General features: G+C 40.5%; 1 protein-coding gene across 1 annotated transcript in view; it reads right to left on the bottom strand.

Moving 5' to 3' along the window:
* Window positions 1-20473, bottom strand: part of LOC126102751 (CCN family member 4) — a 369631-nt gene extending 349158 nt beyond the window's left edge. Inside the window, exon 1 of the mRNA XM_049912327.1 lies at window positions 20369-20473. The gene's annotated coding sequence lies outside the window, so the exon portion shown is untranslated. The remainder of the gene's footprint in view (window positions 1-20368) is intronic.
* Between the last annotated feature and the right edge of the window lie 3031 nt (window positions 20474-23504).

Genomic DNA, 23504 nt, shown 5'->3' with positions numbered 1-23504 from the left:
CCCCAACATCGTGCAGCCCGCCTCCAGTGGTGTCGCGACGGGCGTGAATGGAGAGACGAATGGAGACGTGTCGTCTTCAGCGATGAGAGTCGCTTCTGCCTTGGTGCCAACGATGGTCGTATGCGTGTTTGGCGCCGTGCAGGTGAGCGCCACAATCAGGACTGCATACGACCGAGGCACACAGGGCCAACACCCGGCATCATGGTGTGGGGAGCGATCTCCTACACTGGCCGTACACCACTGGTGATCGTCGAGGGGACACTGAATAGTGCACGGTACATCCAAACCGTCATCGAACCCATCGTTCTACCATTCCTAGACCGGCAAGGGAACTTGCTGTTCCAACAGGACAATGCACGTCCGCATGTATCCCGTGCCACCCAACGTGCTCTAGAAGGTGTAAGTCAACTACCCTGGCCAGCAAGATCTCCGGATCTGTCCCCCATTGAGCATGTTTGGGACTGGATGAAGCGTCGTCTCACGCGGTCTGCACGTCCAGCACGAACGCTGGTCCAACTGAGGCGCCAGGTGGAAATGGCATGGCAAGCCGTTCCACAGGACTACATCCAGCATCCCTACGATCGTCTCCATGGGAGAATAGTAGCCTGCATTGCTGCGAAAGATGGATATACACTGTACTAGTGCCGACATTGTGCATGCTCTGTTGCCTGTGTCTATGTGCCTCTGGTTCTGTCAGTGTGATCATGTGATGTATCTGACCCCAGGAATGTGTCAATAAAGTTTCCCCTTCCTGGGACAATGAATTCACGGTGTTCTTATTTCAATTTCCAGGAGTGTATTTCGTATTCTGGTATTCAGAGGGAGGTTATTGCTATCGAATCTGCAAACTGGTGTAAAACTGTAATCTGTGCTCAAAAATAATAATAAATGGGCCAGGTGTGGATAGGATTTGTGAGCTGGAGTTACGTATAGATTTAATTAAGTATATAGACAGTTCATACAACCTGGGAATGGCGGATCTCGACTACTTTTGTCTGTTATCAACATTGATAGTAGCAAGATATCGGTCCCAGGGATTCCAAGACTTTCGTGAATGTTTTAATGTCAAGCCTGACGTTGGGTAACAAATTACAAAAGAAATATTTTTTCGTGTGATATAATTACAAAGTAACAATTTTCTGATTTTTTTCTTTACTTGCACTGTGAAACAGTTGTTCACGTTAAATTTCATGATGCTATGTCGAGGAGAAGCACCCTATAGATTCTAATGAGTGAGTTTCCGAGTATCAAACTATGCCACATAAATTTCCGTATCTTTTGATTGCATTAACGTATAAGCTAACGATAAATATGCCACAAAGGAACCACAGACCTTAGTATTTGACATAACTTTAAACTTGATACGACTACCCGTTTCTGGGGAAAAGACAATCTGAAAACATACGATAATTTTTTATCCGCGTGATTAATTACAGATTCCCAACTTCAGGATTTTTTCGTTTCGTTGTGGTGTGAAACATTACTTCTTCTTAAATTTCATGATTCTAGGTCAACGGGAAATAGCCTTCAGTTTTTTATTGATGAGTTTATGTAATTGGGCGTATCTCTTGAGTGCATTTGACTGAAGCTTCACTTTTTTACACTGTCAATGGTCCGTAGATCTTAATATATTACATAAACTTCAACGTCGTACGTCTACATGTTCCCGAGAGGAAAGGGTTTGAACAGTCTGACAGAAAGAGAGAGATAGAGACGGATGCAAGTGAACCTATAAAGGTTCCATTTTTACCTATTGAGGTACGGAACCCTACAATGTAGTGAGAGGGATTCTTTCGAACACTATAAAATAAATCTAAAAAATCCAAAGGCATAAAATTTGTCCTCGAGAAGAGTGAAATGCAATGGGAAAACATTTCCGGTTACCATGTGAAAGTAACGTCATATAATAGTGACAAGTGGTGCGAGATTAACCTATATGATGTTGATGAACTGCACTAACAATTTACAGAAATTGTCATGGTGTTTCGTTTTCCTGTCCAATATGTTACTAGGTGAATCCATACATGATAAGTGTGCCCCACTGGCTCATATGTGTAGGTAGTATTTAAATAAGTAATTTATTACTTGCATTAAGGTTTTTGGAGAAACTAAGGTTTTTGGAGAAACTGATTTTAAATTTTCAGTAAGATAGAAATGTCGGTGTGATAGCACTTCACAACACAGCGCCTGCCTTCGACATATTTATGGAATCTGAAATGATTTGTGGAGCCCAAAAGTCAATTTAACCTCAAAGCAAAGATTCAACATAGCGAATGCTTGCAAAACAAAGAGATTCTTTCGTTCCCTGGTGTTTAAAATACATGTTGTTCCCAAGACAGAGAAAATGATCTCACCAGATTTCTGTCGAGAGCTTGTACGTACACGGACGTGTTAGGTAGTTTCGTGAATACCGTGATGCCTAGTGTACAACGTGCTTCATTAATTCGGAAAGGATCGCCCTCGATCGCCTCGTCCTGTGTGCCGCCCAAATACCGCAGCGGCTCGCCTGCTGCCTGGCAGACCATTAAACTTTCATGACTTGTGTACCTAAGCTTTATCGATGTGCCACAGCCTTCCATCTGAAAGAACATCCGAGGAAGAAAGGAATTCAGCATGCCTCTAAGGCCATGTAAGGACGCGTTATTTGGTTGCGTGTGCGCCGTCACAAGCGGACACTAGAACAATAACGCTGTGTAAGAAGATAACCGGTAATTTCATTGTTTGAATCGTAATCTATACAGTTGCAGGCTTCCAAAAGCATCGTTTATGATGGACAAAATAAAGGTAACTAGTGACTGGTGGCACACTGCCCGTGAAACGCTGTGGTCTGGGCTGCTGTCAGATCGGGAAATGGTTTGAAACTTGTCACAATAGATCATCGCAGACTATACTACGCTACAAGGTAGAACTGAGCTACTGAAACAAATGCTCTCACACGATTTACATATAATTTTATTTTGTGAAATTCCTTCTAAATACTTTTCTGACCAAGGAATATCACTGCATACGGCCGTGTGTTACTTTGGTAAAATATCAAGCCAAATGAAGTTAAGTAGAGCGCGCTGCGTCTTCAATCGTGAGGCACTCATTGGGGATTGTGTGCACTGTTCAAACTTAGATCGTACGTGCATTATCAGCTAACGGTAAGAAGAGTTGCCAGCACGATAAATTCTCCGCCGAATTGACATACCAAGAAGTGACGAGTCGAACATTAAACAGCTCAAATGAGAAGCGAAACACAACAACTGTTTCCTAGTGCTTACTGATGGCCAACACTACCAGTTAATGGCCGACATATAAAAATTATGGGTCGTTAATATCCTGAGGAGGCAACGGCCATGCCGCAGTGGATACACCGGTTTCCGTGAGATCACCGAAGTTTAGCGCTGTCGGGCGTGGCCGGCACTTGGATGGGTGACCATCCAGCCGCCATGTGCTGTTGCCATTTTTCGGGGTGCACTCAGCCTCGTGATGCCAATTGAGGAGCTACTCGACCGAATAGTAGCGGCTCCGGTCAAAGAAAACCATCATAACGACCGGGAGAGCGGTGTGCTGACCACACGCCCCTCCTATCCGCATCCTCATCTGAGGATGACACGGCGGTCGGATGGTCCCGATGGGCCACTTGTGGCTTGAAGACGGAGTGCTTTAGTGCTAATATCCTGAGGAGAATGTAACACGAATGCATTTTTTGGAGGCGATTCGGATGGCAGTGTCGACTCAGATTACATGCAAACATCTCCAGACCACCAACTAGACCTTTAGCCGTCCATCCAATTAATGGCACAAACTCTCTATAACTGTCATCCAGGAAGAAGTGGACGGGGGGAACCTCCAATAGAATCTTGATCAATGACATAAGGTTTTCCACACTGACGAATGCAAAAGTTGTCTTACACCACACTATTATCGTTGTAGGGCGTGGAAACGTCCGGTTAATGAAGGTAGTTTCAAGAACACAGTCCAACGATTCATGAGCAATGTGGGTCAGTCGTGTTTGGGATGGTATGGTGTATAATACAGGTCGCATTTTCTCGCTATCGAAGTTAATTTGGGAGCTGTATAGTATATCTGACAAGATCCTATAGTTTGAACAACGTATTTTCACAAATTAATTTGATCTGACAACACAAAGGAATATGACGACCTTTAAACCCTTTTAAAACTGGATCCCGAAAGGAACATTTTCCTTCACATTTAAGCAACAGCATGAATAAATTGTCAAATAGGTGTCATCCAGCATCTGCCACTACCTAGCTCAGCAAAATCGACAACCCTACATGCCCTTTTTTTGTAACTGAAAAAATCCTTAGACATTGAAACAACAATTTCGTATTTTTTTCAGTTAAGAAGTGATACTTTCTGGCTCATCTAAGAGGAGACATTATAAACCTTCTTTTCGATAAATGAGCAGTTTTTTAACACACCAAAGACGAAATTTTTAAACAAACGAGGCAACTTAACCGGCCCTCTGCAACTTTCATTCTCTGTAGCAACCATTGATGGCTTCTATATTGTTTTGGCAGTTCATCTTCCTTGCCTACACACTCAAAGAGAGCTATGATCTGATCTGAGGAATCGCGGATGCCAACTGTCGTTATCACCGTCCTGCATTCCACACGGAGCTGCACGAACGTTAATGTGGCTTTCCGTACACTTCACAAGCCGTCACAAGCCCCATTCCATTTCCCACTGACTCTACATTCCCTCCACCCATAGACTGCCAGAGAGAATATTAAGTCCACATTCTATTTAGGCAAAGACATTCCGGAAGAACTCACAGTGCCAAAACTGGCATAAATTTAAAAATTTAATCATAAGTTCAGTAGCGTGATTGGCTAAATGGTTCAAATGGCTCTGAGCACTATGGGAATTAACTTCTAAGGTCATCAGTCCCCTAGAACTTAGAACTACTTAAACCTAACTAACCTAAGAACATCACACTCATCCATGTCCGAGGCTGGATTCGAACCTGTGACCGTAGCGGTCGCACGGTTCCAGACTGTAGCGCCTAGAAACGCTCGGCCACCCCGGCCGGCCTGCGTGATAGTTAAAACCTGTTTTAGTCAACATTTACACGAATTAAGCGCTTGAAAAAAACAGTAAGTCATTGTAAATTGGACTTTAAGGATCCTTATTCATACTTAAGCCTGAACGACGAAGATTCATATTTTCGATACTTAGTCCCTCTGACTAAGAACAGAGATGATTCCCCTGTCAGGTCTTCAGTAGAAAAGTGTGCAGTTAAGTAGCCACCATAGAAAGAAACTCATCTTTCCCAGTCTCCACGACATTCTGCGGAATTTGGCGGGGCACGCCAGCCCGCTATTCGCTCCCTGAGCCGATATGACGAGTGCATAGCGGCGGGCCGGTCGCTGCGGCGCCAGGAATTTCTCAATAATGGCCGGTTCCGAGCGAATGCCACTCCCCCAACCTGGCGCCATTGTCCGAGCTGCGAGGATCAGGGTGGATCGCTGTGGATTACTCCGTATTGCACTCCTCTTAAGCGATATCGAACCCTCCACACCCCTGAGCAAGGGAGAGATCTCTATAACGTCTTAGGAGATCGACGAAATATTATTCTGTTACAGTAACGGACATTTAAATGTTCTCCTTCACGTATGTCATCTCACCGGCGCTAATTTAAACACATTTTTTATAACAATGAAGCGATTTTATTCCCAGTTATCTTCATCCTTATTAATTAAATTTGGCAAACAAAGGAAGAAAAGCTCGAGTTTTCTTGCAGGAAAATTAAACAACTTTTATAGATAATGATTTGCTAACTCGCCAGCGAAACTCAGATAGCATCAAGGCATTGGTGATGGCAACATGCTATCAAGACGTTCATGTAACATCTTAGATTCTAGAAAATAAGGTATTAATCACAATATACTTAAACATTTTACGCATAATTTTGTTGCCATAATTATTATTTAATACATGTTCGAAGTTTGAAGAACTAAATAGAAGTACGCTCTGATGATGGCATAAAGGCGCTGAAACAGTTGGGGCTTCAAAGAGGACAGTTGCTTTCATAACGGCATAACTAAATTCCCAATGTTTATTATGCAGATAGGAGTGTTACTAAAGCTTCGAAGCCAAACGATGGCAGCTAGATCATAACGCCTCGTCGTCGACGAGGCCATTCGAGACAAAGCGCAAGCTCGAATGGAGCAAAACAAGAACGAATAAATCGCTTTTTCAAAAGATGTTCTCAGCATCCTTACTAATTATTTCAGGGACGACACGGAAAACAGTGTGAATCACATGATAGATATTAGAACTCGAGTACTCCACAACGTAATTTAGTGGGTTAATGAGTGTGCTACCTCGCCCCGTGCATTCGACAGTTAGTTACCGCTCCTGTATCTCAATGCCTTTCCCATAATCAGTAGAAGGTTATTGATAAGAAGGAAAATAGACATACATCGGTGGCTAGAACATCTCTCCAAGTTTTAAGTCGTATTATAGGTGCTCAGTATGGGCACCAATACGAACCGAAACTTTGCGAGTTGCTCTATCCACGGATGTGTGTCATTTTTATGTTTGCTAGGTAATTTTCGCGCAATATTCTTCTGAAATTTCGGAGGTATTTATGTGCAACCCTGTGTTTATGATTGATATCGTAGGGCAGCAGCAGTCAATGCTACAAATTAGGAAAGATAAATCGTACATTAAAGGTATTCAACATATTATCTCTGAATTTCGATTGTCGGTATTAGGAAGCTATTATAAACATATGAAAATGAATTTACAAGTATAAAGAGACTAAATTAATTCAGTATATAGAGTCCCAATTAATTTTAGGGAACTTCTAAAACTTGAAGTCCAAACAAAGGCGTTTCGATATATCCCACGACTACGAATATCTAAAGAATTACCAATCTGTATCGCCCTACATTATACCTTGCTACTTATAACGGCGCAGTAAGCTACGTGATACGCATTCACCAATATTTTTCTGTAATATCGGCTTAAGAACAATAGAACGTTAGTATCACTATTAGTTCATTCCTACTGATGCTGCATTAGTCACAAACAAGTGTCTGTTTTATAAAAAAGGAGATTCCGGTATTGTGACATTGCGGGAGTAATTCTTTTTTTTTTCTTAATTTAGGCTTCTTAAAACGTTATTTTTGTCAGAGGTACAGGTACGGCGTAGCGCTGCGTACAGTCACAAATCAAGCACTCTTCACAACCACGTCTCCTGAAAAAAGAAAAAAAAATAAATAAAGAAAGAAAGTATGAAGAAGTGAACTACATCGAGATATATGTTTGGAATAAGAAGAATATGTATCTTTCCAGATACGTAAGCCTTGCAAAGAGCGCTCTGCTGGATCTTGCTACTGCTTTATTTTTCAATCAATTTCTGTCTGTTTTCATGAACTGATAACCTCTCAGTTATTTTTTTTATACATTTGCTACGAAAACATGGATGCGGATAGTCATTTTAAGAGGGGCAGCGTGTTCCAGGTTCTCTTGCTTTTCTGTACATCATGCTCGTTTCTGTTGATAATATAATGCAATCTCCAGTTGCAGTTACCAATATGGAACCTGCACTTCATTTTTATTCGCATTCTACAGCGGGCGACCACACAGCTCTAGCTCCAGAGTCTCTTTATAATATCTGTAGCATTCAGTGAACAGGAGGCATAGGTGAATTTGAAACTCTGTCCTCATAATGTGTGGCTAGTACGCTGCATGATATGTCATATGGTATAGATAAGAGTGTTCGCTTCCTTAGCTGAGTCGTTAGCGCGGCTGATTATCATACGGAGCACCCGGCTTCTATTCCCAGTACCGCCAAGGAATTTTCCTTGGTGTGAGGACGGGAACTAGGGGAACTAAGACTCGAGTTGGCGTTTTAGGAGCTGCTTGACCGAGTAGTAGCAGCTACAGATCACAAAAACTGGCAACGGCCAGGAGAGTTGCGTGCTGACCTCACGTCCCTTCGTACAGTGTCCTATGAAGCCACTGGAAGAGGATGACACGGCGGTCGACCGGCAGCCATGGGCGCGTCAGGGACCGTGGACGGATTTTACAGTTACGTATAGTTTAGAGTATCCCACATATCTGGTGCTCTTTGGTGACCCAGTTACTGTCTCCACTTATAGAATGCATTTACAAGTAATATGCTCCACAGATAGATCTCCCGGTACTCTGATGTCTTGAAACCCACAAACGTGATCATGGTTTCTGTCGATAAATCAAAAGCCTTGTGCTTTGCGCGTGTCTTTCCCCAAAGTCTTTTTTTACGGAAATAATCTGTTCTCCTACCCATGGTCCTCAGATTTCTTACCATATTTAATACAGAATGTGATGTAATTTAATAGTGCAACCTTACGCAGTGGTCCACTCACGACCAAAGTTCTCTCTTTCGTACACTTTATTATTTTCTTCGTTAAATTATGAATGCTGTTATTGAGAAAACGAAATGTGCAAAATAAACATACACTAAATACTGATATTTAATAACAGTTGTCGGTTCATAGATATTGCTCTCTTGCGTGTGTGTTCTGTAAGCTGTAAATACCATACGTTATTCAGTAATTTCCAGAATATATTTTCTTCCGAGGTAGAGTGTACGCTGATATGAAACTCCGTGGGAAATTAAAACTACATGAGGGAACGGTACTCGAGCCCTGGCCGTTTGCGTTTCTCGGGTAACTGCTCCACCACCGGAACTACGCGAGCACGACCGATCTATCCTCTCCAGTACCTCGTCTCCTACCTTCCATACCCGACAGAAGTTCTCCTGCGAAACATGCAGGACTAGCACTCCTGGAAGAAATGATACTGCGGAGACATGGCTTAGCCACAGCCTGGGGCATCCACATTGTAGTTGAAGAGGAGTGGACCTCTCTGAAAGGGGCCACCACAAAAGTTGGAGAGACCAACATAGCTACAAGTACGGTAACAGCGAAGAAATCACGGATAACAGAAGAAATACAACAGATCGACAAAATAAGGAAGTACAAAAAATTTCCAGCCGAAGAAGGAATGCAACAATATAAGCCACTTAGGAACGAAATATACTATAAGTGCAGGAAAGTGAACACGAAATAGCTGCAGAAAAAAAGTGAAAAAAGTCGTCGTTAGACTGATACAGCTTACAGGACAAAATAACCTTCGGTGAAATTAAAGCAAGGACGACATAACTAAGGGTGGAGTGGGAATTCCACTATTAAAAGAAGACGAGAGGGCGAATAGGTGGAACAGGTACGTTGAGGGCCTCTAGGAGCGACAGGAGTTGCCTGATTACGTCAAGGAAGAAATAGGAGTCGACAAGGAAGTATATGGGATCCAGTCTTAGAGCCGAACAGAGCTTTGCAACACATGTGATCAAATGAGTGAGAAGAGGTAGATAACAATCTTTCACAATTTCTAAAATCATTGAGACAAATTGCAGCCAAACGACTCTTCAGGTTCGCGAGTAGACTCTATGAGATTGGAAATATACCATATTAAGTGCCAAAAGCAACAAGGGTAGATATGTGTGAGAATTATCGTACAATTCACGTAACAGCTCATGGACCCAATCTGCTAATAAGAAGAAGACACAGAAGAATTGAAAAGAAAGTTAAGGATAGGTTACATGACGATCGCTTTGGCTTTCGGTAATATAAAGGCATCAAGACATAATTCTGACGTTGCATTTGATAATGTAAAAAACCTTTAAAAAAATCAAGATACTTTCATATGATTTGTCACTAGGGAAAACTTAAAATATTGAAATATGTTCGAAATTCTGGGGAATATAAAAGAAAGCTACAGCAAAGGAGGACAGAGAGGTGAGTGGTTAAAATACATAACGTACAAGAATCTAGAGCTAAAAATAAGGACTGAAGTACAAGAATTAAAGGGTGTAATAAAAAGAAGTAGTCTTTCGCCCCTAGTGTTCAGCCTATACAACGAAGAATCAATGATGGAAATGAAAGGTTCAAGGGTGGGATTAAAATCAGGGTAAAAGGATATCAATGATAAGATTCGCTGATGTTATTGTTAGCCTCTGTGAAAGTGAAGAAGAGTTTTAGAACAAGTTTAATAGAATGAACAGTCTAATAAATACAGCGGGCAAACCGAAGAAAGACAAAAGTACTGACAAAAATCAGAAGTGGGAACTGCGACAAACTTGTCACAATTTGGATGAAGTGAAGGAATCACAATTGTTTGAAAAACAATCACATGACGGACAAAGCAAAGAAGACATATAAAGGAGACCAGCACGCGCGAAGAAAGCATTCTTGAAGAAAAGAAGGTTACCACTATCAAATAGTGCCCTTAATTTGAGGAAGAATTTGGAGCACATCATTGTATGGCAATGATTAACGGACTGAAGGAAACCTGAAAGAAGAAAATCGAGAAGTCTGAGATGTGGTGCTTTAGAGGGAGATATCAGGTGGAACTACAAAGAATCGGCAAAGAAAGGAACATTAATGAAACACTGACAAGAAGAAGGGACAAGGTGATACGATACATGTTAACACATCAACTTCTCAGTATAAATACGAGCAAGAGAGGGGAAGAATAGTAGATGAAGACGGAGATTTGAATGGAACCAATAAATAATTAATTGCTTTGAGTGCAAGTGGTACTGAGAGATGAGTTTTGCACAAGGGAGGAATTTTTGAAGGGGTGCGTCAAATCAGCTAGTAGGCTGATGACGCAGAAAATGGCCTCTTCGTTACATTGACAATAATATTGTTCAATTTGTACATAATTCGGTCACAAACAGTGCCTAACTTCAGTATGAACTACAACTAGAATGACATGGTACTTACAAGGAGAGGAGAACAACTGTTGGGCAGGGATCTGGAAGAAAATATCCACAGATGTACAGCGCGTATAAAAATCGACGTCTATTAACTGTATGAGGTTGACAGGAAGTTCTGAGAAACCACTGTATAAATTTTATGCACTAGTACTTTCAGTGTTACTGCTCACAAATAAACTGCTGCTTTACTCCCCACCTCCAGTTTTTCCCCCCACGAATTCATGTGGAACATACATGCGCAGCTATATCTCTGTTAAGTATCATAGACAGTCGCTACCATCTAAGCCAACAGCCTTGCAGTACATGCAGTTACGGTCTTTTCATGTCATTCTCAGGCAAAAAATGTTTCCAAGCGTGGAGAATTCGTAATATCATTTTTTTTCAATTCAGAGCCTCTTTTTGTGCCGCAAAAAAGTTAGGTAAAAATTTCTACGTTGAGCAATCTATTAGAATTGATACTCCGTTGATTCTGTTATATTCAGGTATGTAAGATCCACAAATAACGGTCTATGCATAATTGCGAAACGCAGGACGAAAATATTTTGTTCTCATTATCTTTACAGAAACGCTATTTCGAAGGTACGCCAAATGTCACATGAGATAAGTTTTTATTGTTTTCAGAGATACAGCTGATTACAGGTAAGTTTTCGTTTCACATGTTGGTACTCCAGTTGTAATGGTTACTTTATCGATAGCCATATTTGTTCTGAAGTTGTGACGCTGTACTTTATTCTACATAACATTTTCAACGGCGATTGTGTTACGTTGGCTATTTCTACTGTCATTTGAGTGTGCTGCACGTACTTACAAATGCTGGGTACGCCAATATCTACGTACGGGTTTTGTAATGGAACGATACTGCTGCTTGTAGAAAATACTATAGCTAATGTCCTAATCACAGAGTAACAAATCCATGAGTTTTCACTAAACTGCGTCGTTCTGGAGTAGTAAAAAATTGGGAATTTGTGGTAAGGTCTTATGGAAACAAACTGCTGAGGTCATCAGTCCCTAAGCTTACACACTACTTAATCTAACTTAAACTAACTTACGCTAAGGACGACGCACACACCCATGCCCAAGGGAGGACTCGAACCTCCGACGGGGGAAGGGGGGATGGTGTCTGGAGTAGTGTTCGGCAGTCATGTCTCATTTGAATTTGCAAATGAGTAATATGCGGTTGAAGCTGAGGACGTTATTCAGTTGGTAGAAAATAGCGTTTCAACAAGCACAAACAGAGTATTTACGAACATAAAAGATTATGGCGGACATCAGGTATCCAAAGCTTCTAGCATTACTTAAAAGGTAGATGTAGTCAGAACATTGGGATATTTACTAATTGCATATCGTCGAGTACTGACAGCAATACTTTTTACTTATGAAGCCACTTTCAATCGTACAATTATCAATAACATTCGTAACCGACATCGGTGGTTCGACGAAAAGCATTACACTTTTGTGGTGACGTTTTCAAGAACGTCTCTCTGTTAACGTGTGGTGTGGCATGGTAGCCAGTCAGTTGATTGGAACTGTTGTGTTACAACTTCGTTGTACAAGGCTCCGTTAGGTAAACGTTCTTGAGCTTCCAGCATTATATGAAGTGGTTCCTTTCGGTACGGCGGTAGTTATGGTTTTTTAGCATGACGGAGACTCTGCGCATAGTGGTTGTTACATAAACCAACATTCCGTGGTGGGCAGAAATGGTCACGTTTCTTGGCCACCAAGTTCCACTAACCTAACCATTTCAGATCTTTGCCTGTGGAGACAACATCAGAAGAGCTACACGTTTTGTTGCCGAGAAAATTGGAAAATATGGTGAAGTCGGAAATGGAATTTATGAATTTTGAACATCATCTGCATTTGCTTAACTGCTTTGCATTATATGTGTTAGATTCTAAGAATCGTACCTCTGTATTGGACACATGTTACGTAGAATAATTTACTGGAAATAACGTAAAAGTTACTATTGCTCGTTAAGTACCCCATATAATGGCGTTAATGATTCACATTACAGAGCAAGTGCTGAATTTATTTGCAACACATTACATTATAATAAACAGCTCCAGAGAAGATCAGACAGGCAAAGTGTTGCTTTCTATACCACAAAAGGGCTATCCACATGTTATTACTACGTCTGCTCGAACACATCCATGCTGTCTTCAGGCTGAAAAGAAGATATACATCACATTACTTGTTAATAAAGTAATGCTTAACTAATATAAAACGCTCAAACACAAATTCCATCACCCAAATGACTAGCAAAGCTTTTTTTGGGAAAGATCTCTCTGAATACTCCTTCCATCACAAAAAATTGCTACTCACGGTCAGTCACCCGTGTGAAGCTATGTCTCACTGCAAATCAGGACAGCGGACTGTGTCTCCAGTCACGAACAGAAGAATGCAGCTTGTGTACGACATTCAGTCTGGCAACATACCTCGCGAACTGCCATCATGAGGAACTTAGAAGTAGTTATCCTCAGTGTAGCGAATCAGCTTAAATCACATAATAAACGCAGGGCCTCCGATAGAGATTATACTCCGGGTAGGTTCGATTCAGAGTAAAGTGATACAGTAGCTCCATACTTAGCAATTATATACATCCATTCGTTATTAGAGAGATCAGTATCTAAAGTGACCCAAGTCACGCCAATATCCAAGTAAGGAAATAAGAGTAATGCGCTGCATTAAAGCCCAAATAGCGGTAACGTCGATTTGCAGTACGATTTTGTAACATATACATAATGAATGTAATAGTGGAGGCTGTACACAGGTGGTTGACGACATAAGGATGTTTGGGTCAAGTCGTGCTCGGATAGTCTAATAGTAAGGTGACCGCTCACAATAAGCGGGAAATCCGGGCTCGAATCAGTCTGGCACAAAATTTCATTCTTGTCATTCCATTATAAAGCTGATGGTTTCCCACATTCATAATTGCGAATACATTTCATCTGGATATCTGTATGGTGCGGAAAGGGGCAACTGACTCTAAACAGTGAAAAACGTGAATTCACCCGCATGAGTAGGCCTACCAAAGTAATCCGCTAAATTCCGCTTACGCGATGAACGACAAATCTAAACACTGTAAATTCAACTAAATACTTAGGGATTACAATTACGAATAATTTAAACTGGAAGGATCACATAGATAATGTTGTGAAGAAAGCAAAGCAGACACCGCGATTTATTGGTGATACATGAAAAAAGTGCAACAGGTGTGTTAAAGAGATTGCCTGCACTGCGCTTGTTCATCCTCTGCTATAGTATTGCTGTGCCGTATCCTTGGCAGATAGGATAGACAGTGAATGTCGAAAAAGACCTAAGAATGGAAGCTCGTTTTACATTATCGCGAAACAGGGGAGAGAATGTCACGGATGTGATACGCGAATCGGGGTGGCAATCTTTAAAACAAAGGCAATTTTGGTTGCGTCCAACGTTTTCTTCCGAATGTGAAAATATTTTGTTGGCGCCCCCTGCTTAGGAAATAATGATCATCATAATAAAATAAGATACATCAGAGCTAGTATCGAGAGCTTTAAATGTTCGTTTCTCCCGTGCGTTCTTGGAGAGTGGAAATGTAGGAAAATAGTTTGAAAGACGGTTCAATGAACCCTCTAGCAATCACTTAAGCGTGAATTGTGGAGTAATCACATAGAGACAGATATAGATGAACATCACACTGACGTCATTGTAGCACTGAACCTCTATTCTTAGCTACAAAAGATAGAAGATCCGCCTCATAGTGGTCGTCCGCTATCTACAATAAACGCTGAAGACGCAACTTATGTATCACAGTTCGTCGATACTTCATGAGAAAGGACTTGTGCACTGTCTGTACGTAGGTGACTGTGTCGGCCGCGTCGATACAGACACTACGCAACCGTCTCCACACGATCAATTTGGTCTCTAGCCATCCATTACGAACCAACAACGTGACGCACACAGAAGGTAGGTACGGGTCCCCGTACCTACCTGGAATAGGACCTGGACCTATGGCATGTGCGTGTTTTTACCAATGAATGTTGAAGTTGTCTAGTAACAGTCACAGAACCGAGTGGAGTCAACCAGATGCCAATGCACGTCTCAGACGTGATGTCCCACAGGTTCAGGATGGAGGTAATTCGTCATCTTCTGGGCTGGTATTATACGAGCATGGACAATGGTCAGGTAGGGACAGTTTTAGAATTTGATTCCCCAGGAGAAACCAACTGCACATAATAATGTGATATCATCTCCAGATCCCGGTCTCAATTTGATGTATCAGAAAACCGTCTAGCGGAGTGCCAGTCTAGTCTTGTATTCTGAATTCCTCAGAAGGAACACCAGTTATGGAATGTAAGAGGAGCAGAAACTTCTGATTCTCTAATATATTTTCTTTAAGTTTAGTATAATTAGTTAACTGTTACCCTTGTTATGTATTCGCTTGTGGTTGATTTAAAAGTGCTAATCTAAATGTGGTTACGGTACTTTACTGTCGTTGAAAAATGGTTTCAGTGTTACAAACCGCTATAGACTAGAAACTATGCTTTTTCTTGAATAGGGACACTAAATTAAATCAGGATATGGACAGAAAGTTTTACTGACTTCTTTTTTATTAGCTTCTCGCAGCTGGGGAATGGTGAAGATGGTTGGACTGAAGACAGAACGCGCTGAGCTATTACTGTCTTCTGCCAGGGGAAGAGCATACGTCATGCTGCAGAATTATTTGGTCTGCTTCATTCCCGTCCTCGCCATCGTCTATAAAGTGGTAATGATAATCAGCTGGAGAAGAAGAGTGAACAAACTAGGTTTACCGTCGAACAGGGAAAGCAGTTAGTAGAACGGATGCTTACGCTGTCAGCTTGTGGGCTCTGCTTGCATTCTAACATTGCAAGAAAAGCTGCCTTTTGTCTCAGGAAAAAATGAAATCAAACATAAGTTTTCGAAACAAGATCAGACAGTAGGAATTGTCTGGCTTATTGCTTTTCGCAAGTGCAATCCTTAAACGACATTTAGGAAAGCTGAAGGTCTCCCTTTATATTATGCAAGTGTCTTAATAGCATGTCCCTGAGCAATATTTTACTTCGGTGGATAAAATCATGTAGGATTGATTGATTAACAACAACTGATTTATAAATGTGACATCTGGCTTTCAGATGAATAATAAACCACACAAGGATATATTTGCAACGAAAGTTTGCAACGCTGTCTTTTCGCGGACGTGCTTATATGAACGCTGTAGGAAATCATTCCACCAGTGGCAACATGAAAAGACAAAATGTTTTATCTTGAATTTCCTACCGGTTTTCCTAATGGCTCATTGGTAACAATGACGGTTTCACTTCTGATAAATGAAGAAGACTTTTTGAAGTGTTTGGATCTTACCAATCTCATAGCGTTCCTGGAAGATATCTCTTGCTTCTGGATGGACACTCTTCCCATAAAAAATTAGAGGCATTGGAATTTTGCAAAGAAAATGGCGCACACAAAATTTGTTTACCTAGCCATACAACTCATCGAATTCAGCCATTAGATAGATCATTTTTCAAGTGGATGAAGACATAGTATCACAATGAGCGCAATACTTTCATGAGGAACAACAAGGGTGGCGGGGGTGTGGGCGGGGGGGGGGGGGGGGATCAGCAAGATCTCTTTTGGAAAGATACTAAAAGCAGCGACGGCTGCTATTGTTTAGAGTGGGTTGAGATCAACTACGGTTTACGCATTTAGTGCAGATGTTCCCTTTGAAAATGATTTCCTTTTTAGTTGCATGACAGCAAGGGAAACTTCTGAACATGGTGCTGTGGCCATGCATAAGCCTCTTCTTACAGCATCAGAAACCGGCACCGAAAACCAGACAGAATCGGCATCACCTTCAGTATCTCACCGTGAACTTTTTCCACCGATGAAGAAACAAACGGAGCGCAATCCTCCGAGAAGGAAGCGACAAGCAGTACTCTTCACATCTCCCGAAAATATTGTTGCAGAAACGAGAAAATGCAAAGGACGAAATGGCTGGTGGAGAAATCCTCACAGTCAGAGAAGTAAAATACAATACATGGATTTTGTTGAGCGAAATATAGTGACCGCGCATCGTCAAAACTCTGAGGCTGGATTCTGTGCCAAATAAGAGGTAAAGGAGTTGTACCAAGAGAAGTGTGCAGGGTCTGAGAGAGAGGAGAAGTTTTTTTGTGTTACATGTGTACTTAAAAATGACGTTATGATGTACGGAAGATGTTCTGACACACTCAGTATACTTCCTTTATAATTATGTACAGTATACGAGATTTAAAACAAGAAGAAATCTTATCGCGATTCACCTAACTTTTCCGATTCATTCTTACTGACAAGTGTAAATAGGAACATGTGGTACGTAGTTGTTGTCTTTAAAATATTCTCTATGCCTTCCAGTACAAGAGCAGGAAGTCCTATAATTAGCCCCTTAATCAACATTAAGTAAATAATTAACTAGAACCTTTAAGTTTCTACTAACATTAAAATCAGCATTTGAATTTTCAAATGTTTATCCCGTTTCCCCGGAGCTTTCCCTACGAATGTAGGTCGCACCTCATTGCTATCGAGGTTAGCGACAGAAGCATAGTTCTGGAGTTAGGCTCATCTTTCAAGATGATAATGCAAGAGCACACCGCGTCACCTCATGAACACCTTCACTACGTGGCAAGAAGGAGCCAAATGAAGTGACGTGCAGTATCTGCTGTCATGATCCTGACTGATGTTAAGTGTTACCAATTGAAAATTGATTGGGGCGTAACAGAAATTTTATTCACGCACTGGATATCCTCAAGAGTGATTCTGTCAATGTGTGGTACAGACATGAGCGGCGAAGTCTCAGCCATCTTGTGGATTCCGTAGTAAGGAGCATTGAAGGTTGTTAGAGAGCATGGATGGTGCAATATAAAATTGAATGTAAAACCTCAGCAAATTTTTATTCAACAGAGGTGCAAAAATGTGAGCTTTGAACAGTCGCCCCCTCTTTTGTTGTTGTTCTGTTCATATTTCACAATACCCGTAAGGCTTATTCTTTAGTTCTCTGTTTCTCATGAATTTAAGCTGTCAGACGTTTGCAGGTAGACAGGTGACGTAAACCTGATTCAAACAACTTATTTAACCAGCATTTTTTACTTCTTCCAAATGTTCGAATTTACACTTTCTTGATACTTTTTAAATGATTATTATCAACAGTTCACAAGAAATATAAAAATGAGTACGATTTACTCAACAAAACATTTATAATACACGACTTTTCAAGTTTCAAGAATTGTGCCCGAGGTAATATTTACTGGTTAATGGCATATAGACGTCTGGTACTCCACTCGTAGGACGCAATATATCACAGTTATAAACGTTTTATTATTTTAAAACGAGACGAAACAAATTAATCTAGTCACGTAAGTATCTATTCTCAGTTCTTTCAGATTTATAGTAGAATATCTTGTAATAACGTAATTCAGAATGAGCTTCTTGTCGTAAATGTTTCACTCGCTTTTGCTTTAGATATTACTAAACGTCACACAGACCATAAATAAACAACAGATATTTCTTTTAAAATGTGTTACACTTAATATAGTATTGGATTGCTCAGTACACTCGTTGTGGTATTGTATTTGATACTTTGTACTGCATCAACAGTGTAGTATTAGAAATTATAGCCCACTGTTATGTCTAAATCGATTGATTCGTTCTTTTAATTTACACTTTCTTTTCCCGCAAACTTCAACAGTTATCTGAGCTGTGTACTTTTAATCTGCGTTGTTTGTAACCCGGAAAAATCAGAAAGTTCTGACAGCCCATTTACATTTGTGGATTACCAAAATGACTAGAGTATTCCGTTTGCAGAATCAGTCTTTACCTAAATGGCAAACGATCTTCTTAAATGATATATTTGTCCGTACATTATGCAGGGAATAGTTCACTGTAGCTGCTGTCACAATATACAAGTGTCCCAATGTCGCGGTGGCTAGTAAGGCACTTTAAGTCTATGCTCTGCGCGCCACGTTTGGAGCAAGCCTTGTCTTGCCCTCATATTGGCTTTTCCTCTCTTCTTTCCTTTTCGTTTCACCCACCTTCTCTTTCTTCACATTATTTTTTGACATAAGGAAATAAAAATTAGGGTTTAGCTTCCCGTCGATGTTCAGCTCCTGAAAGATGATTCTTGACATTGAAGATCACTTATACCATATCGTATAGCTTAATATAGCCGCGTTATCATAACATAATGAACAACTATGAATTTTCAGACATTGTAGCTGTTTTACTAACAGATGTACTTCCCACAAGATTGGCAACTGTAAGCTCAGACTAAGAAAGCAGGATTACGTCACTAAAATCGAAATTCTTGTATATCGTACTTGAGCGGTACATTCATAAAACAAGAGCAAAATTTGGACAATTTTACGAAAGGAAGCGCTAAGATGCTGTAATCGGACCGATTAATCCAGACCTAAAAGAGCAGTTTAAGGCAATGACAGTCAAAAACGGAACCAAGAAATCCATTTCTGTCTTAAGACTGTGTTTATGAGCATGAAAGACGTCGACGTCATGTGGGAACACGTCCCACCCACCGGAAGGTAACTGAGCTAATCTACTTTTCGGTGTGTTATTTTGGTTCAGCAATTCTTCGCCTCACACCGCAAGACGTTCCACGGTCTGTAAGAAGGGCCTAAAGTTGTGTAACATCTATGGCGATATCCCATAGCACTAAGAACTCGCATTATTTCAGTCCTCTGTGCCATGTAGCCTAAGCTGCAATTACATTGTTAACAAACGAATGGTTGAATTATGATGTAATTCTTCGTCCGCTTTATAACGATAAAGTAATTTATGTAACCAACAGAACTTAACAAGTGCTACGATTTCCAAGTTAGTATGTCGATCGTCTGATCCTTAAACGTAGATAACTAAACTGCTTGATGAGTAAAAACGGTAACCAATCACATTAAATAGTTATTAAAGCAATTAACGTGTCCGGGGTACTACTATCGCCTTGAAATTGTCTGAATTCCCAGTTGCACTACTAATTTATGTGCTCTGACTTCAGGGGAAATGCTGAAGCCATTCAACAGGCTTATTCCGTGGCAGACTAAAGAATACCTGACAGCAGCTATCAAATATTAAGCCGGTAATGACATCACATTATTTGTACACATATTATTTTATTTACAACAATAACGAACTTTATCATATGTATTATGTTTGAAATTGCATATCTACTATAGAAGAACAGTGGAATGAATTCAGATTATAAATCGACAGTTAAACCATGCGTTCCATGCAGTTATAGAACCAGTTTAAACTCTACAAAAGCATTGTACTCCATGTATATCTTTGACCTTCACTTGGAGTAGGTAGACATTAAATATTCGTTGAAATTTGTTGGATAAAATTTTAGTTATTTGGAAACCTACGTGTGCTGTACAGGCGAAAACATTGGACTATCTTCGGCATGGCTATCCTAAGCGATTTGACTCCGACAGATTAGTTCTAAAAGGCAGCGAGGCTATGTTTCAGCAAATCCCCTAATGCGAAAGAGCACAGCTTCCAGCTTTAGCTGTGGCGCAGTGTATGAGGGAACGGCTGACGGCAGGAGCGGGCGCTCACCTGGCGGGTAGCGAGCAGCGTCAGCCGAGCGGCGATCGGGGGCGGCGTCGCATGCGGCGGCGGAGGCGGCGTCGGCGCCGGCGTCGCGGCCAGTGTGGGCTCCCGCGGCAACACTGGCGTCGCGACGCCACACCGCGCGGTCCGCAGCCGGCGCGCCGCGTGCGCGCCAGTGCGCAAGCGCCGTCACGTGACACGCCACCGTCGATAGCAGGCGCCGGCGCCGTCGTCGCTGCCGCCGCCTGTGACGGGGACGTCACCTCCGTTTACGCTCATACAAGCTCACGCGTCCGCCCGAGACGAGCCGTGAGGGCTCCAACATATTTTTTACTTACTTACGGGCCTTAGGCGTTAGGTAGGGAAGTGAGTACTGACAGAACTGTTACTCAACATCACATATACAACACAGACATTTTAAATGAAGCTGGTAAAGTTTGAATTTCATGATATCCCTTGTACAGTCGTTGTTTAGTTTCGCAATCCATGGATTATTTGTACGATAAATCGTAACGATATAGATCATGTCATTTTGCTTTCACATCACAAATTAATTTGCAGCTATGGCTACATGCCTCTTTTTTAATACACAGATGTGATTAGCAATTTCTGCCCACCATCTTTGACACGTCACAGCAATGGAAATTCTTCTATGGAATAGGTGCCGTCAAGGAGCAACATTTCCGCCTTGTTTTCAAATTTTACTTTGTTGTTGTCTTAAATTTTATGTCACTAGGAAAGCTAACAAAAATTTTAGCTGCAGCACTGTGCGTGCACCCCTTTTTGTGCTATAGAAGAACTCAGTTGGAGTAATGAATGTCATTTTTTCTTCTGGTGCTGTAATTATATACTTCATTATTCCTTCTGAACTACAGTTGATTATTTTCATGGAAGATTAGATTAATGGGGGAGAAGTACTCAAAATGCTCAACTCCATAAACAGATATCCAGCAGATGTAGTGGGTGAACAGCATATTTTGTTCCTACTTTCTTTCTTCTAGGTGAGTTATTGGAGAACATTGTTCAGTCTCACATAACTGAAAGAAAATATGCAAAATACTACCATTTACTGATTTTCCTGCACCCAAGATTTGCAGTTGTGGTTTAGCAGTTCGAAAATGTACTTTTTCCAGTTAAATTCTCATTGTCATTGACACCTAGTAATTTGGAAGTTAACACTGTATTTATTACTTCCTTACCATGTGTTACTCTTGTCACGGGAGTAACGCCTCCACATGTGCTGAGATGAATAAGTTTTAAAACTGAGAGTGAGATCTTTCACCGAAAACCGGTAAATGACAGTTTTACGAACACTTTTTGCTATTTCTTCTGTTGCTGTGTGTATGCTCGTATAGTGGTGTGGAATGTTGTTAGTTTTATTTATTAAAACTTGTAATGATCATTACAACATGGTGGAAGACGCACGGAAATGTGTAAAGCTCAATCTCTTAGTATATTATCGTTACCTATACTTCTTCTGTAAAAGCTCAAAGCAATTTAGTGAAACTTTATTAGCGTTATCAAAAAATCTGATATGTACTCGCACAGTTTGTGTTGTAAAAACCCTTATTCTGACATGTTAATATTGAAACAATTCTGGAACCTCCTCTTATCGGATAAGTCAGCTTTCTGATGAAGAACAAAAACAGAAATTACCCATGAACAAATCATGAAAAATTAATTCTCTAGTATATGACTGCGAAATTTAAAATAATCCCTAACGTCTCCTAAGCATTATACTGCAATGCTCCTTTACCCAACAGACTGCTTACCTCGTCTTGTCACTGCGACTGCGTGACCAGCAAGATGCTAAAACAATTCAAAAGGAATACTGCGATCCATGCAGAGTGACATTCGTGGTTACAATTACTGATACAACTTCGCCCATGTTTCTAATACAGAAATTGAATGATCGGGACAGGTTTGGTGAACTAGTCTTAAATAGTGTAGAAAATTAAAGGAACCAATAACGGCTTTATTTTACTACGAGTATATTCTGAAAATAACAATTCATAAATTGACAAACTTTACTCATACCTTTCCTTTCCTTGAAAATTTTGAAAACTTTAATTCTACAACAATGTGTATAGTCAACAATCATGTATCTGGTTACAACAAAGATACGAATATTACTCTCAATGTATGCATACACAAATCTGACAAAAATCCCTCCAGTGTGCAAGCAATCAAAAGGTACCTGCAGCAAAAAGGCAAATTACCAAAGTCCTTGGTTAAGGCCAAAATCTCCTCCGGCGCTACTAACATGGTCAGGGCTGGCTGCGAGCTTTCCTTGGGCATGGCTTCTCTCCACGTCAGACTGGCAGTGATAGTACTTTATTTAATAGAATAACAAAATGTTAGTCATCTTTCTCCAAGAGTGTAAAAATGTCTTCCAGTTGCGTAGATGCAATTATTAACACCGAAATCTAATATATATATATATATATATATATATATATATATATATATATATATATATATATATATATATATATATAAGGACACGCAAGTTTGAGTTGTAAGTAGACTCAGGGACTAACTACATACACTATGTCCACTGGCAACCACACCAAAATTTTTAGTGTGTCACTCCTTTTCATTTTCAGATAAAGATTCGGTACAGAATCAGTACTCATAATATAAGTCCGAAGTACATCTTGTTTAATGCCAAAAAATTGATGATATGATCATAAATGCATTGAAGTTCTATCTTTTGAAAAAACATGTTCTCTTAATTGACGTGGAACATCAAAAGTCTCATATATGGCACAATAACAAAAACGAATTAAAAACGAATAAATGAATAATAGTAAGTTATGTACATTTGAATATAAAATGTGCGTCATGGGAATAGGCACATAAGCTCAGAGCGCTGTAAATCACTCAAAATATGTACGGTCACAGATAATTACCTAAATTTGGCAACTTTCTTGAAGTACAATTTTAAATATTAGGTACAGGCCAATCACATGGTGGCAGAGTTGTCGTACACAAACTCATTTTCTGATGGTACAGTAAATAGTGTACGATAAGGTACTTGTTTTGATCCAGAAAACGCAAAGTGTGTGGCTCATAACATCACTGAATGATGCAAATTTCTAGAAAGATTTTAACGGTGCCATATTTTAAAGAAATGTTGCAA

The sequence above is a fragment of the Schistocerca cancellata genome, chromosome 1, assembly GCF_023864275.1.
Source record: "Schistocerca cancellata isolate TAMUIC-IGC-003103 chromosome 1, iqSchCanc2.1, whole genome shotgun sequence".
Classification (NCBI taxonomy): Eukaryota; Metazoa; Arthropoda; class Insecta; order Orthoptera; family Acrididae; genus Schistocerca; species Schistocerca cancellata.
The sequence above is the reverse complement of the archived record's forward strand: the minus strand, read 5'-3'. Positions and strand labels throughout refer to the sequence as shown.